At 56.7% G+C, this 6111-nt stretch overlaps 1 long non-coding RNA gene across 1 annotated transcript; it reads left to right on the forward strand.

The window, feature by feature from the left end:
- The first annotated feature begins 3497 nt into the window (after positions 1 to 3497).
- On the forward strand, positions 3498 to 5647 carry LOC132221725 (uncharacterized). The gene is made up of 3 exons (XR_009450060.1): positions 3498 to 3677; positions 4654 to 4797; positions 5497 to 5647. It is a non-coding gene; the product is annotated as an uncharacterized LOC132221725 (long non-coding RNA).
- Positions 5648 to 6111: the final 464 nt, after the last annotated feature.

Raw genomic sequence — 6111 nt, forward strand, 5'->3', positions numbered from 1 at the left:
TGCATGCCCCGGTTGCGGACTTGATCCTCAGTGGAGGGCGTGCAGGAGGCAGCTGATCCATGATTCTCTCTCATCATGGACGTTTTCTATCTTTCTCTCCCTCTCCCTTCCTCTCTCTGAAATCAATACAAGTATATTTTAAAAGAATAAATCTGGATTCTATCTTGAATGCAGGGAGTTGGGGTAGAAAGGACCCCACTCTTCTGGAGGGAGGTATCAGAGTTGGGGCAGGGCTCCAGCCCCTCCCCCTGCCCCTCCCTTCCCTCCCCTCCCTAACCCTCTGGGGGAGTTCTTTAAATTTTTTTTGGTTCAATGACAGTTTACGGTCAACATTAATTTGCATGGGTTTCAGGTATACAGCATAGTGGTTAGACTTTACAAAGTGTCCCCCCCCCCCCGCCACCCAGTGATATTTCCAGTGCCCACCTGACACCATGCATAATCATTACAGTACTATTGACTGTAAAAAAAAAAAGAAAGAAAGAAAGAAAGAAAAGAAATACTATTGACTGTATTTCCTAGGCCAGTGATGGCGAACCTATGACACGCGTGTCAGAGGTGACACGCGAACTCATTTTTTTGGTTGATTTTTCTTTGTTAAATGGCATTTAAATATATAAAATAAATATCAAAAATATAAATCTTTTTTTTAACTATGGTTGCAAAGATCAAAAAATTTCTCTATGTGACACGGCACCAGAGTGAAGTTAGGGTTTTTCAAAATGCGGACACGCCGAGCTCAAAAGGTTCGCCATCGCTGTGCTAGGCTGTGCTTTACATCCTATGCCTATTTTGCAATTACCAATCTGTGCTTCTCGTCCCTCCGCCCGTTCCCACCCAGCCCCCCAGTCCCCTGGGGGAGTTTGCAAGTCCCAGCTCCCTGCCCCCGGCCTCTGAGCTCACAGGTAACTGGGCCACCTCATTCTAGAGGGATTTGACCCCAGGAGACAACTGGAGACGGGTGAGAAAGGGCTTAGGGATTAGACCAGGATACCTGGGAAGGGAAGGGACTTAATGAGGGGGCTCGGCTGTGGGAAGCAGCAGGGCGGGGAGAGGATTTGTGTCCTCACAAAGCCAGGTGGACTGCGGCAGGAGGAGGAAGGGGCCCCTGGGAGGAGCCCGGGGGGGCTCGGTTTCTCCGCTTCTGTTGTGTCTTCAGAAACAACACGTAATAGTATTAACAACCCGGCACAGGTGTGGGCCCGTCACCTTCCCAGCCATTATTTCCCTCGGAATTCTCACGGGGGCCTTGGGAAAGAGCCAGGGATTACATTTCCCCCCAAATGACCAGCCTTGTTCAATAGGAGGCCCCAGGGGGAGGCCGAGAAGGAAGAAGACCTGTCACCATCCCTGTTTCCCGACCGGTTCCTGGGGCGCCCCCAGCGCAGGGATCCCGGGATAGCCTCTCCTCTCGGCTCAAAGATCCTTCTAGACGCCTCCTGCACCCCATACCCCCAAGCTCCGATTCTTTATCTGGCCCCCACAGCCCAATCTCAACCTGGGCATGCTCCCCACCCCCAATACTCTAAGTTCCACGGAGGCAGTTTTATTTTATTTCTATATTTAAAATTTTTTATTTATAGATTAGAGAGGGGGCGGGGGAGAAACCTCGACGATGTGTTGTTCTACTTATTGATGCATTCATTCGTTGCTTCTTGTATGTGCCCTGCCCGGGGATCGAACCTGGAACCTTGGCGTATGGGGACTGAGCTCTAACCAGCTGAGCTCCCCGGCCAGGGCGACATGAGGAGAGTCTTTTACTCCGTGATCGGCACAGTGCTCCGGGAAACATGTGCTGAATGAATGGGTGGGTGAATAAATGAATGAAAAGGCCTGCTGCCCCCTCTAATCTGGCTGACTCCTGCTCAGCCGTCCGTTCTCTGGGGAACCTGGGCGCCCCTCCGGTCTGCACTGTACTGGGGGTGAGGGGGAGGCGGGTATAGGCGCTGCCTGGCCCGTAGTCCCTATAACCAGGAAGTCCTTGAGGGCAGGGCCTAATTGGCTTCATCCTCGGAGGCGTCCCCATGCCTGGCGCCATGAACACTGCAAAACAGTACCAACGGGAGCAAACAAATGAAAGCTGCTCTGTCTTCCCAGGTCTGGGGGTGGGGGCGGGGGGGGGGGAGCAGGGAGGAGGGAGAGTTGGGGTGGGCAGGGACAGGAGGGAGCCCATCGCTTCCTCATTCTACTCCAGGCCCTGCCGTGCAGTTCCAGGTAGCTCTGATTTCTTCCTTCCTCCCCTACTTTGTGGGGAAAGGACTGGAGGCACCTGCAGCCCCACATGGCGGGGCGGGGAGGAGGCAGGGCGGCGAGGAGGTTCAAGGCAGGGCTTTTCTGCCCGGGCCGCCTGCCGGCACACGGGCTGCCCTGGCCTCGTGGCGGTAGAGCGTTCCACAAATATTTGCAGAAGGTTTAAAAGTCTGCTGCCTCCAACTCGCCATCCCCCGCGCCACCCTCCGCACCAGCCCGGTCCGCTGACACCGCAGAATCGGAGGCCAGGGCCCCGGCAGCCTTTGATCTCCAGGTCAACACCCTGGTCGTCGAGGAGAGGCGGCCCAGGCTAGAGGTCAAGGGCAAACGGCCCTGAGGAGGCCCCGCGTGCACGTCGCGGATTGGTCACTGAAGTGCTTTCACTCAAGAACTGGGCCGAGCACCCAGGCTCTGGACTCCCCGTCCAGTGCTCCTGTCTGTGTCCGGAGCTGCTTCCCGGATGAATCCCAACCCCAGGGCCCTGACTCCCAGGACTAGAACCGTCAGCCTCTGTTCTGAGCTCTCTGGGCTCAGGCAGCCTGCTTCCAGCTGTTCACTCCTCCTCCCAGCCAGGTGCACTCGGAAAGCACAACCATCCCCGAGCTGCCAGGTGGCGGCCGGCCCCCCGAGGCTGAGCTCTCCTTGTTGGGCCAGGCTGTGGCTTGATAGACACCACGATAACCCACAGTGTCGGTGTCAAGGTCAGGAGACAGAGGCTACTGGGGGGCAGAGGTCACCCTGGCTTCGGTAGATCAGGGAGAGGTTCCTGGAAACGGCATTGGATCAGGGCTTTGCGGGCTAGGGAGGATCTAGCACAGCGGTTCTCAACCTTCTGGCCCTTTCAATACAGTGCCTCATGTTGTGACCCAGCCATAAAATTATTTTCGTGGCTACTTCATCACTGTCATGTTGCTACTGTGATGAATCGTCATGTCAATATCTGATGTGCAGGATGGTCTTAGGCGACCCCTGTGAAAGGGTCGTTCGACCGCCAAAGGGGTCGAGACCCACAGGTTGAGAACCGCTGAGGAGGAAATGGGCGAGGCGCAGCAGGGCGCTTCTCGCACTGAAATGAACGTTGTGTGTGAAGGGAAATGAGAGGCAGCCGAGGCCACAAGGGATATGGGTAGGTCCTGAATGCGAGTCAAGGAACTGGGGAGCCATGGCAGATTCTTGAGCAGGGGAGCAACACGCCTAGCAGGGAGGCCGAGTTGCTGGGCAGGGGTTGGGGGGGATAAAGAAAGGGTGAGGCCGGAGAGGAGGGACTCTCTCCCTTAGTCACCAGCCGGGAGGAGTTTACCAGATGATTACTCCGGGATTTATATGATCAGATTAAGTAGCTGCTTCCTAGTGGGGGGGCGATAGATACATTTCAGTGGAGGAAGGAGAAGGGAGCCACAGCACCTGGGGAGGGAAGAGGAGGAAGGGTAACTCCAGACTCCCGGGGGCCAGGGGGAGGTGAAGGGGGAGGTTGGAGCTAATTTCTGCGGGGTGAATGTTTTCCCTGTGCAATCCTTCCGGAGCAGCCTCTGCAGGCAGCTCCCAGGTGAGTCCGTCCCCTGGCCCACGGGCACCTGGCAACCTATGGTCTAGAAACCTGGAACCTGGATTCCCAACTCTGCACGCACTCTTACCCAAACGCAGGTTCCTCAATAGATCGCCTGACCTTCCTAACTCGGGGGGGTCCCCGGGGGCTTAAATGAGCAGCTAGACCTGAAAAGGCCTCGTAAACTGTGAAGTGCTGAAACCACATACGGGTCTTTCCTCTATTTTCCTTTGACACTGAAATGAACATCTTGCCCCAGGAAGGGTCGTAGGCACAGGTCCCGGCCACATATCCAGCAAGGAAGGCAGCCAGGCCCTGCCCTAAGCCAAAAGCTGATGATTCCTTTATTTATTTATATATAAGTTTTTTTAAAAAATTGACTTCAGAGAGGAAGGGAGAGGGAGAGCGAGAGAAACATCCATGATGAGAGAGAACCATCGATCGGCTGCCTCCTGCACGCCCCACACTGGGGAGCGAGCCTGCAACCTGGGCATGTGCCCTTGACCGGGAATGGAACCGTGACTTGCTGGTTCGTAGGCTGATGCCCAACCACTGAGCCACACCAGCCGGGCCAGCATACATGTATTTAACAGCCTAGATGTGTGCTAGATGCTCTGCCGGGGGTAGCGGGCTTGTGGGGGTTCAGAGGTGAGCAGAACAGGGCCCGAGGCCCCGGGACCTGATGGTCTAGCAGGGTGAAGGCCGTAAGCAGGACCACCTTGAGGTTCGGCCGGTCCCCCCTGCCACCTCCTCTCCCCGCCTCACGTTTCCCACCAACCACCACAACGTTGCTCACGCCTTTGCGTCCCCATGGATTGAACGGAACTTTCTATTTTCTTCCCGCCCCACATTTTCAGTCCCGGCTCCAATGCCACTCCTTCCTGAAGCTCCCAAGGATTCTTCCAATCCCCAACGAATGGTCCCTCTCTTAGGCTCCGTCCCGGTCACTTGCCACCTCCTCTTCTTGGGACATCCATCTGGCCCTGGCATTGTAGGTGATGGTGCGTGTGTGTCTTCTCTCTGGAAGGGCAGGCTGGTATCTGGTTCATTCATTGACCCCAGAACTGTGCCTCAGGCCTGGTACACAGTGGGAGGAAAGAATGGCCCCAGGCATGTGGCGTAGGTAGGTAGGAGGGGAGAGCTGTGGGTTCTGAGAGGAGGAAACGGGCTCATTCTCTGGGGGAAGGGGCTGTGACTGGGGTACGGCAGGACAGTCAGACCTGTAGCTACACACAAGAACCCCCAGCTCCGACCTCTGGGTGTAAGGAGGGCAGGGGGTGAGGCAGCAGATAAGCTGACAGCAAGCCTAATTCCACTGGGCCATGACTTATACTTTTATTTATTTATTTTAAATTGATTTCAGAGAGGAAGGGAGAGGGAGGGAGAGATAGAAACATCCATGATGAGACAGAATCATGGATCGGCCGCCTCCTGCACACCCCGCACTGGAGATCGAGCCCGCAACCTGGGCCTGTGCCCCCACCGGGAATCGAGCCCTGACCTCCTGGGCCATAGGTCAACGCTCAGCCACTGAGCCACAACGGCGGGCCGGGCGGGCCATGACTTTCTTCCTTCTTGTCCACCCTGCACCCCCACCCGGAGGTGGAAACCTGGCCAGGCAGGCAGCAGGGCAGCCCAGGGGGGAGCCCTGTCCTGGGCCCCGCCCTTACCTCTCTTTACCCTCTCCTACCGACTGGAAGCCCAGATCATCTGCCTCCGCTGAGTGAATGGAGAAGCCTGGATTCAGAGGTGACGCGGCTAGCTGACTAAGTAAGCCTCATCGACGTGGAGGATTTAGAACTCAAGCTCGGCCTTGGCAGCGTTCTCATGCTGACGGAGGGTGCGAGCAACTTAGGAGCAGCTCTCAACATGCCGGGAAGGTCAAATCCCAAAGGACAGGGCCCTGGGTGGGAAGAGCGACCAAGACCAGGGACTTCCTCGCCCCCTCGGCCTGTCTGACCCGCAGGAGGAGTCAGGCTGTCCCCGCCGACAGGCCCTAAGCTGGGTTGGCCCGTCGTCGTCCAAAACCCAGGGCAGAACAGAAGAGGGCGAGGGCCCCAGAGAGACGGCCCATGAATACCACCGTTCCCAGAGTCAGGGTGATGGCCAGGCTTAGGGGACCTGATCCCCCGGCCCACCCCCTCCCCTAGTGACACCCCAGGCAAGCTCCCTGCGTCTGGGGGACCGAGGTCCCGTGCTATGGGGGTCTGATCTTAGAAGAGCCCATTAGATAGGACTCCGGTGGGGAAACTGAGGCCCAGGGAGCTCAGGTGTCTCGCCCAAGGCCACACTGTGAGCTTGAGATAAATCTGGGA

The sequence above is a fragment of the Myotis daubentonii genome, chromosome 19 (genome assembly GCF_963259705.1).
Source record: "Myotis daubentonii chromosome 19, mMyoDau2.1, whole genome shotgun sequence".
Taxonomy (NCBI): domain Eukaryota; kingdom Metazoa; phylum Chordata; class Mammalia; order Chiroptera; family Vespertilionidae; genus Myotis; species Myotis daubentonii.